Below are 13392 nucleotides of genomic sequence, written 5' to 3'. Positions count from 1 at the left end.
GAAGCATTATATGGTGTCTCTCTTCCTGCCGTGCTAATTCCAGGCGTGGCTGCAATGGAGCAATCTCATGGTTCATTCTGAAAACAAAAAGCTTAAAAACCCTGACTATGTTTCTCTTTAAAGACTGCACTTTTTCTAGAATCTGTCTTTGCCCTAAAAAGGAAAGTTTGAGGACAGAGCCTGGCTTGACTCACTTGCTTCACTTATTGGCTGCATAAACCTTAGCAAAGTACTTAAACTGGATGGATTTCAGTTCCTCCTTTTGGGGGTGGGGTGGAGACAGACAGACACACACACACATACACACACACACACACACACACACACACACACACACACACACCAGGGTGAAGTTCTATGACACTAAAAATATATTCCTAAAACTTGACTCCTGCTATAAGGCTTTAACTAAATAAATACAGAGAAGCATGGTCAAGTCGGGGGGAAAGGTATAGACAGAAGTAATGGGTTATACTGCGGTTATTAACAAGCTGTGGATTAAGTCTTATGATTTCTCTGCCTCAGTGTTTCTTCATCTGTAAAATGGGCATAATATCACCTTAGAGAGGTAGTCGAGTGTTTGAATTTGTATGTGACAAGTGTTTAAAAGAGTAGCTTGCACATAAGCAAAAGCTATTAGTGTTATCGTTATCCTATAGGACAAGGGTCATCATTAGAAATACATGCAAAGGACTGCGGTGGTAGGAATACAGCAGATGTTAACTATTATTGTCATGCACAATGGTCTTTGCCTTTGCAGCTGGATTTAAGAAAACAGTGTCATGGTTAGTGTGGAAGATTGATACAGAAGATTTTAAGTTTGCTAGTCCAAAGCATTGGAAATGTTTAGAGGAGCCAAGAGGAAAAGGAGTTTTCACATAGGTGGGAAACTGACTGGCAGAAAGTACTCTGAGATCGTGATTGGAGACACTGAATTAGATACCGAAGCAAACATAAAGAATTACATCCTTGCATCTGAACCACTGCACTGTAGAAGATAAACGATACAAGTAATTAAAGAAAAATGGAGCTGATGTGAACATTTTGCCTTTTAGCTCATCATAAGCTGGTAGCTGCTTCTCGTTGGTCAATATTTACCTCCTGAGCTGAGCAATGGGAGTCAATACCTACTTCCTATTGTTAGTGCATCTATTTTCTGTACACTACACGTAAGCGGCCTATACACACAGGCACCGATACATTAATAGCTATCAATAGAAAATCAACAATAATCATCTATTTTTAATGGTCATCACCACTGAAACACCAAACAGTGCAATATGCGCAAGACAAGGAGGAACACTTAGCATGATGGATGTCTGTGGATAATTGATTTAGGTTAACAACTTCCTTTCCTAATGGTGCTAATTGCGTTAATCAACGAGCCGATTTCATCAGAGGCTTTCAGAGGGCCATCCTGTAGGTTGATGAATTCGTTCCCCAGGTGAAGACACCCAGGCTTGATGTATAATCATCAGCAGAGCTGTTTTACTGATGGCTTGTAGGACAACCAATTAACCTGCTCAGCAGCCTGTGGCTCCACTCAAACTTGCGGGCCTGGTCCATTGGGCAGATCAGGTTGGTGTGTAGTTGGTGGCGGTGCTGGTGGTGGTCTGGGCTACCCAGAATTCTTTTCTCCTTAATGTCTCTCAGTTTCCTTTATGAGCACTCAGTCAACTTCCTTGTGTGTGGTTCTAGTAGACAGGTGAGCTATGCTCAACCAATAGACACTCTCTAGGGAATTTAAGTCATGAGCAGAAAGACCCGAGGATAAGGGGAAAAATTTGCTTGGAACACATTAATTTCAGCGGCCGTGTCCAGAGAAACCTGCCAACCTAGTAAGTACCTACTCTCAAGGCCTCCAGGAAATGCCTAGTTCCTAAACATTCGCTTCCATCTTCCAAGTTCTCCCGAGTCCTTTTAGTGGAGCCCCTTTTGGCTTGTGTCACCAGAGTCAGCCTCTCTTGCCAGCAGTCAAACAGTCCCACCTGGTTCGGTTGTCAAACTGGCTTTGTCAGCCTTGCCAATCCCAGTTGCTGATAATGGATGCATGAAGTGTTAAGAAGGATTCAGAGGATTAAACCAAGCAGTGTGAAAAGAGTGTAGTATTCAATTAGTAGAGTAATTTCATTGAGTAAATGCGTGTGGGGTGAGGGTAGAAGAAATATTACTGATGTCAAATATATGACAAACTTCTAGAGACATAGAACATAGTGGTTGGGGAGGAATGTGCTGTAGAGCCAGCATGTTTGAGTTTACATCTTACTTCTCCCACTTCTTATTAGCCTTGTGATCTTGGACAAGTCACTTAACTAGGGCTATTGCCATTGTTTCTTTGATTTATCCTCTGAAGGTGCCTTTTCACTAGGCACCTGTGTGCAATTTGTTTTCCATAGGAGGTAAAACCACATGATCAAATGTTCTCTCCCCTCCCTCCCCTGCCCTCCTCCCTTTCACCCCTTCCCGCTCTTATATTTAAGCCAATATTTCTATTTAACATCTGCTGTATCTTTTTAAAAAATAGGTCATTTTGGAAATATTTCTAGTCATTACTTTTTGCTCATCACTAACATGTGTTGCTATTTTAACAACCTATTTCAGTCGTCCTTCTAGAGCAAAGGCAATAAACTATTGTTTTTTAAAACAATGCCCTGGAAGCATAATGTACCTAAATATATATTTTATATATATATATATTTGGACAGAGTCTTGCTCTGTTGCCTGAGCTAAAGTGCAGTGGCGTCAGCCTAGCTCACAGCAACCTCAAACTCCTGGATTCAAGTGATCCTCCTGCCTCAGCCTCCCTAGTAGCTGGGACTATAGGTGCATGCCACCATGCCCGGCTAATTTTTTCTATTTTTAGTAGAGATGGGTCACGCTCTTGCTCAGGCTGGTATTGAACTCCCGATCTCAAGTGATTCTCCTGCCTCGGCCTCCCAGAGTGCTAGGATTACAGGTGTGAGCCACTGAGCCCAGCCATAATTTGCCTAATTCTTAATAGAAAGCTTAATTAACAAGTTTTAATCCTTACTCAGGAAATAGTCTATATATATATATATCTAACATATATAGTAGCTATCTCTAATATTTATTAATCTCCTTTTTATTACAAAGGCTAATGTTCATTCCTCTGTCATGTGCTGACTACTATTATGAACACTTTGCATTTATTTCCTCACTGGGATGTCCCACAAACCTAGGAGGGACATGGTCTTTCCTCCCATTTCATGTACAGGGAAACTGAGGCACAGAGAAGTGCAGCAATCCTGTCACTGATAGTGGACAGAGCTGTGATTTGGACCCAAGTGGCCTGGGCTCCTGGGTTTCATGATGCCCTGCTGCCTGCAAGAACTGCTCCTTGTCATAAACATAGAAAAGTAGAAAGAAGAAAATAAAGGCCATTTATAACCCATTTGTAATTATGGGATTAATTAACCATAGCTGGCACTTACTGAGTTCCTGGTTCGCGCCAGGCACTGTGCCAAATGCGTCATAGCATCATCTCATTTAATTTACACATTGTGCTTTGGAGGTGGAAGTTCTTGCTGTCCTCATTTTACGTGTACAGATAAAGACACCACACATCTTTTCTGGGGAGTTCCTATAGAAGTGATGCTCCGACTCGAGACAAGATAGCAGGTGAAAGTAGTTTATTTAGGAGGTGATGCAGGATCACTGGGTAGAGAGTGGGGAAGACAGGTGGGAAGGGTGTGTGGCTGAATGGGTCACCTCTGCAAGCAACAGGGGCTCCATCCAGAAATGCTGAGATTTGGGGGAGCAGAGCATGCACTGTAGATACGGTGATGAAGGGCCACCACGTGGGAGTGTGAATTCAGGCCATTCCGCCATGTGCTGGGTATAGGCAGGGAAAGCCTTCAGGTCGAGGCGTCCAGGTGCTGAGAGCTGCAAGTCTGACCATTTGCATGGAAACAGTGAAGACCAGGGCAGATGAGAAGGACATCCATGACATCCGCCACACTCAGTGGTCAACTTCCCTACTCAAGGCTACACACCTACTACCCACAATGAGGATTAAAAGCCAAGTCTTCCCTTGTTTAAGTAATCCCCGAGAAAAGTCACAGATTTCCTATTCCCTTGCCTTCTTTGTTTTTTTCTAGCCATTCTTCATCCTCCACCCTGCTTTAGTCACATCTGTGGTCCCCATCAGCTCCGGCAACCCGTGAAGCCTCAGCTTCCTGGAAATTTAAGAGACGACTGCATGACCACACTTTGTCTTGTTTTCACCAAACTGGGGGGACTGGCTCCTACTGACTGCTGATTCAAAAGCGACTTCAACTCAGTCACCTCCCTTCTGTTGACGGCTAGTGCATTACTATTAGTAAGAGTATTGATTTTTTTTAAAAATGAGCCTGTTACTGAACCTATTTAACAGCTATTGAACTACCATGTTTAAATATTTACTCTGCATGATTCCAACCTGTTGGTCCTTCCTCCCTTCTGACGTTGGATGGATTGTCCCTCCTCAGGACTTCCATCTCTGCAGCTTACTTGAACAGAAAATTTCAAACATTGTGATGTTAATTGGTATGTTCAGGGAACCAACCGGGTGTTTAGAGAAAGTGACTTTTATGTGGAACTGAGATTTAACATGAAATGTACATGCCTGGCACACTCAACCTCTTATGTGGGGTCATCTCTGTGTCTCATTTCATTCATTCATCCATCCATTCAGTGCCTACTGTGTGCACCAGGAAAGAGGTACGCCAGCCCCCAGGAAGCCTAAGAAATTGCATATTTCCTTGCTGTGTCTTTGGATCCATCATTTTCAATATTTCCTTTCATTTGGGTTTCAAGATGTAAGACAGTTTCCTAAAAATGTGAGGGTCACAGATTGCTTTGAGAATCTGATGGAAGGCAATGGGATTCTCCAGGTGAGCTCGTCATGTTTCCTTCAGTTTCAGTGTGGTGGCCCCCTGGGTCCCAGCATCCTGGGACTCGGCGAGATGTTGGGGAAGTCACTTCTAGAAGCTCTGTGTCTGTGTTCACCAAACCCCTAACAGGCGATCATTCTTCTCCCCATTGTTTTTAAACCTCAAACAGAGCAAAAGACATCTGATAACTGAAAGTTCTAGTCATTGAGGGCTTCATGCTCTAAGTGTTGGTTCTTTGTGTCTTTTAGCTATTTATAAATTCGCTTTCTATGAACTGCAAAAATTCCCCTCTCCTCTTTTAAGAGATTAGCTTTACTTTATACTCAGAAGACAAACACACAGAGATTCAAACCCTCTCTTGTGATTTATGAACATTTCTCTAAAAAGGTAAGAAACGATGCCTATCAGCAGTTAAACTTTGCTAGGAGTCTCTAATCACCACACCCCTGCCAAGCGGGGTCCATTGCTTTGCTATGGAACTCACAGTATTTAAAGGCGGTTTGACAGCTGCAATTCTGTTGTTAGTTGTAAAATATAAAAATGTTCAATGTCCACCTCTTTCTGAGACAACATATACTACATTTAACTTGTGAGGAGCTTATTAAACTACACACCCATAATTTATCACATATATACACGTATGATAGCCGTCATCTATTAATCATTTGCTCTGAATTTACTTGAATTATTTCTCTTATTTTTTACAGAAGCTCTATGCAACAGCTATTGTTATAAGCCCCATTTTTCAGAAAAGGCAAGACAAGTTGAGAGAGAATTCTAATTTTCCCAGAAACCCAAGTAGTGGTGAAATCAGGATTTGATCCAAAGGTCTCTGATGCTGAATCTCGTGTGTTTAGCTGCTATGCTGTGTCCATTCCCCGGAGGTAGTTTTTGTTAACATTTTGATATATTTCCTTATCCTTGATTTTCAGAACTTATTTAAAAGTATAAAATTTTCTTTTGTATTCTGCCCTTTTTCTTAGCATTAGAAGCAGTTCTTTTACATGTCAGTATATCTTTATTTGCTACTGAATTTCTAGTTAAACATTCTTCTATTAATGGGCCTTCAGGATATTTCAGATTTCTTGTGTTAATACATAACACTGTAAAAGACATCTTTAAGTGTAAATATTTGTGCAGACATATCTTGAAAATCAGGTTGTGGGTTTGAGTTCTACATTTTTTTTTTTTTTCCATTTTGTTCTTAGGAAGTCTTAGGAAGGGGAACATCTTTTTCAGGTCAAGAATGAATCTTTGAATTTAACCTTATCTCTGCCTTTAGTCAATTTCTCAAAGCTGGACTCTTTTTTTGTTTTTGTTTTGTTTTGTTCTGTTTTGAAATAACTTTTTATGCAAAATAGAGTTGTAAGGAAAACATGCCTCGGCATTCAGATTATCAGCATAACAGATACCAGTTTTTGGCTCTTCCTTGCTTCTGTTTATAACTATTGAATTTTCATCACTTGTGAACTTTATATAAATTTCTTACTCTCTCCTACATTCCCTTTTCCTAGATTTCATTTCATTTTTTAAAATTTCACTATATTATTTCACTAATTTTATTTTCACTATATTACAGGGGTGTACAAATGTTTTTGGTGGCATGGATCATAAACGATAGATGCTGGCATCGATACAGAGTTAGCCTCTTCAAGACACTTGACTCACCCTTTCTGCGTTGCCTACGTGGGTTTTTATTTTATAGCGTCCAACAACTCAGGTGATATTTTTAAAACATTTGAAGTGTGGGCTATTTCCTACCATCTGTACCTGTAGAGAACTGATAAGCAGATAACCCCAAGCAGTGGAAAGTCCAAATGTACTTGATGGTTGGCCTTGGGAGGTGTTACATGAATGAGAATAGCAATTTTACCTTGCAAGTAGCATTCAGCTAATTATGAAATGGTTTTACATTCTCCGAGTATTTGCTGATTCCGCACGAGTGAAGGATGGGAGAGAGATTTGCTGTGTAGCAAAAACAAACCCATGTGGGGATTTGTTTAAAACCCTACCTGTACTTTTCTCTGATCACATAATTTGTCACAGGGTATTTATTCTAGTTTCCTGTAGGTTCATCTCTATCCTCCACTGGATGAGGAATTTCAGGAAGCCCTGAATGCATGTCTGGTGCACTGCAGCATCCGTGGGGCTTATAGCATGATACCTGACCCATAGTGGGCGTTCAGGAATGTGTGTTCGAAGGAAGCAAACAAATAAGAAAGGCGGCCGTAGACAATCTTGCAAAAGCAATACTTGGGAAATGACTCTGCTCGTTAGGAATAATTATCTACGAGAAGAAATTTGAACCCTTTTTTCAAACATCATAAGGGAGAACTTTTTAGAACCATAGGACTTGTGGGACATGATGGACGATCTGAGGTGGCCCCTGGGGTCAGGATGACAACCTTTGGTGACATGGCTGAAATGAGTGCAATCATGCTTTGAGGTCATTGCATCAAAACTGCACTCATCCTAGGCCCACTCTGAGTGGGGGAGGCCCCATCTGATTTGGGGGAAACCTTTACCTTGTTGCAAAAATGAAAGTCACCTGTTTGTCTCATCGGCTAGAGGAGGAACCGCGTCATGCCATGCAGGGCAGGTTGGACAAGCTCTCTCATGCCCTTTTGCAGAGCACTTTCTTTTTTCTTTTCTGTGCAGCCTGTCACGAATTCATAGACTGTCACAGACCACACAGGATGGCCTGGCTCAAATCCTTCACCTGCTGGAAGGGGACACCAGCCTCTCCGGGCTCTGATAGCATCGCTTAGCTCCAACTGTGCAAACGTTAGCTCTTTATCTCATGCAGACTCCGGAGGACAAGGATTAATTTATGGTGCTGTGAAATGCGTTATCGAGGGCGTTTATGGGTTAATACCACATGCCTCACCTTCCTTACCTTTGGTCCTGGAGATAGTGTTTACAGTACAGGTTTGAACCTGAGGGAGGGGGCTAGGTGAGGAAGAAGGCAATTAAAAGGCTCCCAGTTGCCTGCTGGCCTGTTTGGAGCAGGTAAGACTTGCCCAGGTGTGGGCAGGGGGCCCCTTCACCCAGAGCCCTATCTCTGCAGGGAGATAAATTCACAGTTAATAAAGATAAGGGCCCCAGAGAAATGCCATGAGCCAGGAGGTATTGCCAGTCCAGCCCAGCCCATCAGAGCCAGCTGTGACTAATTCTCTTAGCGGGAACTACCTGGGGTCAGAGAAGGTTGCCTGTCACAGAGGTTGGTCAGCCATGAGATCTCAGGCAAGGGTTTTTATCTCTTTAAGCTTCAACCTGCTGGGCCTCCATTTCCTCTGTCTTAGAGCTCTGGGAGGATGAACTTATAACAGTGTGTGAAAAGCAACTGGCACTAAAATCCTACTCCTTACTGTGGCCTGTAAGACCTTGTGTGATCTGTGCCTAGATCACTAATTTACCGCATCCCCTCCCAGCCTCTCCAGGCTCGCTCACTCTCAGCCTCACCAGCTGCCTTGCTGTTCCTGGACCTACCCAGCCGATTCCTGCCTTACAGCTGTCTACGGGGTCTTCCCCAGGGCCCCACAGCCTCGCCTCCATCCCAGGTTCACCTCCTTGGAAGCCCTTCACTGTCCCTCTCTTCCTTGTCTTCACAGCCCTCATCACTACCTGCAACGGCCTGAGTCACCTCTTCACTATACGTCTCTCCATTACACCGTCCTCTTCTTTCGTGAGGACAGCCGTTCACCCGGCTTGATTCCATAGAAAAGACCTGGCACATAGGAGCTGTTCAATCAATGTGTGTTGAATGTATAAATAAATGCGGGAACAAATCCTAAATTTTTAAGTAAATGAGTCCCGAACTTTGGTGATCGTACGATTGTTAGAAATAAATGATGTGTGACACCCTACAACCGACCTCCGCTCTTCGGCGTGCCTTCGAGGGCTGAGCCTGGAGAGCCTTACCCTGTGTGTTCGTGCGCGATTGCTGCTGGAACGATCACCACGAACGCAGGGGCTTTGAAACAACGCAGATTCGCTGTTTTATAATTCCAGAGGTCAGAAGTTCTAAAAGCAAGGTGTTGGCGCGGCTGCGTCCCTTCTGGATGCTCTGGGTGAGAGAACCCGTTTCCTTGTCTTTTCCAGCTCCCAGGCGCCTCTCACATTCCTGGGCTCGGGGCCCCTGCCATGCCTGGAAAGCAGCATTGCATTGCTCTGACCTCTGCTTCTCTCCACGTGGCCTTCTCCGACTCTGACCCTCCTGCCCCCCTCTCGTAAGGGCCTGGGATGACATAGGGCCCCCCGGCTAATCCAGCATCATCTCACCATCTCAAGACCCTGAACTTAATCATATCTACAGAGTGCCTTTTGCTATATAATAAGGTCATCTGTGTAATTCCCAGGGATTAGCACGTGCACATCTTTGGGGGAGGGTGTTATTTCACCTACTATCCTAACTTTACTGCCCCTTCTGCCAGGAAGGTGAGTCAAGGCGTCCTTCTCGGAGCTGGTATCTGCTGTCCAGACTCACCATTGCTCACCTGTCTGCAGGCCGCCCCTGGGCCACCCCTTCATTTAGCACCAGGCTTCCTTCTCTCTCTTATGCTACCTTTTTCAGTATTTTAGATTCTCAGGACGTTCATGCTAGACAAACAGTCATTTATGTTTTTATTTTTTGGTGTTTTTATTTATTTTTAATTTCAGAATATTATGGGCGTACAAACATTTTGGTTGCATAAATTGCTTTTGTACAGTGCCCATCCTCCGGATAGTGTGCACTATAATTTTAGGTGTAATTTTACCCATCACCTCCTCCCCCCTCCCACCTGCTTGACTTCCAAGAATGTTATTTCTATATGTGCACATAGGTGTTGATCGATTAGTTCCAATTTGATGGAGAATACATGTGGTTGTTTTTCCATTCTTCACTGAGAAGAATGGGCTCCAGTTCCATCCAGGATCATATAAGAGATGCTAGATCATCATTGTGTTTTGTGGCTGAATAGTATTCCATGGTATACATATACCACATTGTATTAATCCACTCATGTATTGACGGGCACTGGGTTGTTTCCACATCTTTGCAATTATGAATTGTGCTGTTATAATATAAACATTCGAGTGCAAGTGTCTTTTTTTTTTTTTTTTACAGAATGTCTTTTTTTCCTTTGGGTAAATACTCAGGAGTGGGATTGCTGGTTCAAATGGTTGTTCTACTTTTATTTATTTATTTATTTTTAAAAATTTTTTTAATATGGAATGCTTCACGAATTTGCGTGTCATCCTTGCGCAAGGGCCATGCTAATCTTCTCTGTATCGTTCGAATTTTAGTATATGTGCTGCCGAAGCAAACACAGTTCTACTTTTAGTTCTTTGAGGAATCTGCATACTGACTATTTTCTTCGGACAAGGATACCCATTGTTAGGATGTTAACCACTGTTCACTTTGGATTTGCCACCTTGACACTCGTAGATGCCAAGTGACACGGGGTACATAATGTTTATTTTGTTTTATTTGTTTGGTCTGCATAACTTCTGTACTACCCACAGAGATATTCTTGGGGGTGAGGGAGGAGGGTCACCAAAGCAGACCAGGGTCTTGGGATGTCTGAGAATAAACATGAAATCATTACATCACATCTATTCCATAAAGAAATTGTTGCTCTCATCCCCAGTTCTCAAGGGAGATCCCCGGGGGAAACGGGAAGTGGCTTAAGAAAATAAACCCAGCTCGGTGGTTCTGTGAATGGCATTGCCCAAGGCCAAGAAGTGACAAAGAAATATGTTTTGGTAGGCCCCATTTTCTCTACAGCTCAACGAGGGCAAACTACAGTCCTGACTGGATTCAACAGAGAGCCTAGAACTAAGTACTGGCATTAAGTCCTTGCTCTCAGAGCCCGATCATTCTAAAGTTCCAGAACTTTCTGTACCTCAGGCAGCACTGTCAGGCAGAGGTTTTTAATGGACCGGGTGGGATCTGTGGAGAAGGGGTTAATTCTCACTGCTCTTAGGTCATCTCACTTCACATCTCTTCCTAGTTCGTGACATGCCTGGCTCCTGACGACCGTGTCAAAGAGGGTGCGGCCCCAGTCGCCAGGCCGTCCCTCCCCGGCTCACGGTGCCATCGTGTTCTGATTAGCATTAATAATTGATTTATACAGCGCCTTTTACGAGCCTGCAAATAATGCTCTCCACAGTCGGCCCCTGTGTGGGCACACGCATCGCCGCGTTTCACCCTCAGACGATAAGCTGCCACCTCAAATGGGGAGCAGGTGCGGCAGGCTCCAGTCACCTGTGTGGCGCCGGCCGCGTGACAAGGAGACAGTCTGACGCGGGAAGCAGGGCGGCGTTATCTCTGCCGGCTGGCGTGGGGGCATGGGCGGAGGTGATGCTGGCCTGCTCTTAGGAAGTCTGTGGGTTCCACGTCTGAGAAGTCCAGGTCAGGGAAACATGCTTTGGCCAAAGGGTAGGGTCGCTGAATCACCCCATTATATGGACACATCCTGATGTGTCAATGGAATAAAAGAATTCCAATGGCAGAGGGTAGGGTAAAGCCAACACATTTGGGGGGCACAGCTGCATGTAACGGGGGGGGGCTGCATGCCCTTGTTTCTCCTCCCAAGCCAGAGCAGAAGGTGAAAGAGTAATGTTATCCAAGACTCGGGTCACTGGCTGCCATATTTTATGGGGCCAGGGAGGCTTGCCGTATATTTTAAGGCATCCTAGGTTAGTGTTTAGAGGGAGCTGAGGTTTTTCAGGGCTCTGAGTGTGATCATTTGGATATAGTTCTGCCAGTTGGAGTTCATTTAAGATCTTTGCTTATGTTTTCAAGAGAATCAGCATCACATAGTTTGTGAGCATGAGTTCTGGATTAAGCCCATTCTTTGGTGGTCTTGAATGAGATCATTCGTGTAGAGACAGGTTCTACAACTCAACATAGGTGGGCGATCGTGGGAGAGTTGCAGACCCTCTTGTAACCTCAGTTTCCTCACATCTGATAGTCCCCATTTCAGGGCGGTGAAGCACAGTGCCTGGCCCATAGTATGTGCTCCATAAACACAAGCTACTTCTTACTTTGTCGTCATGATGGTCATCCACGTGTCCATCTTCTTCATCAAATAGCAATGATTTCCTAGAAGACTTGAAACATCTTGGTAGATCCAAAAAGAACCCAGTTTCTTGGAAAGGAGGAATGAGACATAAAGAGAGGCTTCGGTGGTGGCTCAGATTCTAGCACCCTGTTCCCTGAGAGGTTACCAGGGAGAACCCAGACTCACTCAGGAGTGAAGCCAAGCTAAGGGGGGAGTCACAGCTCTTGGATGGCCAAGTGGAAGAACTCAGAGACCAGGAATGAAGTACCAGCTCCCTAGGAAGCCAGGCGATGGGTGTGGACTAAGATGAGGCAGAACCTAGGACTCTGGTAGAAACACCTCAGATCAGGATTTTCCAACTTTATTCCGCCCAACACCAGCCTGTGCTCCATAAACAAAGGATAGCATGATCAAGTAGGGAGATGGCAGCACGCTCATCCTTCCTCTTGAAGAGCCACAACGTCTATCAGTGTAGTAAAAGCTTTGAGAAGTCCACTCATAAATGTGGTTTAGCTCAGTATCTCCCGAACCCATTGAATTCTTGGACCACCTCCTTTTATTTCTTAAAATAATGCATACTTTCTCTATCTTGGGAAAGATTGATTTAGACCACGAGAAATTGGAAGAATTATCTCTTCCAAGGCTGGAAGAAAAATAGATAGATTTAAAAAATCTAATCTATGTGTTTCTAATGAATCTTAACCTGAGCATCACTTTTTTAAAAACTTTGTAAATAGACTTCTCATCACCACTTCTAAATTATTGCTGTTGTGCTTACAAGTGTTGGTCTTGATTTGGTAGCTATTTTAAATGGCTTCCTTAAGGGCTGAGGACTGGGGAATAGCTATGTTCCCGATCTGTGATAATGTCAGTACTATTCACAGTAATGTCAGTACTGTTTGTGCTGATACCAATATGATAGTAGCAACAATTGTCACTCATGGGTTCCATTGATGAAGTCCTGTCTATTTGCCCTTCCCTGCACTGAGTTGGTGGCGTATTTTTTCTCACATGGTCCTCCAAAGGGGAAACTGAGGTTTGGAAGAGGTAGATGGTTTGCCCAAAGTCGTATCACCAGAAAGTAGCAGCAGCCAACATTTGAATCCAGGACCAACCCTCAGAACAAAGCCACGGCTCTCACGTTGCCACCCCACATACGTGGGCCTGTTCATTCTCCGTTCCCATCTCTGTACCACGTCCTCTTGGAGTGACTCCAGGGTCACGGGTACTGTTCACAGCCAGGGCTGCCCTGATGACTTGGAGGCTGAGGCCCAGCACCGAGAAGGCTGCTGAGTCACCCACAGGCTGTGCTGTGTCTGGGGCACCCTGGGAGGCGGATACAAACACACCTCAGGCCCCGGGCTCTGTCCTGTGGACTTTGTCCTCGGGGTGCCAGATGCAGCTGTGTGCTGTCCAGGTGTCGCTTTCGTTTTCTGAGGCTCACACTGGCACGC

At 44.2% G+C, this 13392-nt stretch overlaps 1 non-coding gene across 1 annotated transcript; it reads right to left on the bottom strand.

The window, feature by feature from the left end:
- Positions 1-10095: 10095 nt before the first annotated feature.
- On the bottom strand, positions 10096-10202 carry LOC142863781 (U6 spliceosomal RNA). Its single transcript, XR_012914422.1, has one exon. It is a non-coding gene; the product is annotated as a U6 spliceosomal RNA (small nuclear RNA).
- Positions 10203-13392: the final 3190 nt, after the last annotated feature.

The sequence above is a fragment of the Microcebus murinus genome, chromosome 22, assembly GCF_040939455.1.
Source record: "Microcebus murinus isolate Inina chromosome 22, M.murinus_Inina_mat1.0, whole genome shotgun sequence".
NCBI classification, from domain to species: Eukaryota; Metazoa; Chordata; class Mammalia; order Primates; family Cheirogaleidae; genus Microcebus; species Microcebus murinus.
This window is presented reverse-complemented; position numbering and strand designations above follow the sequence as displayed.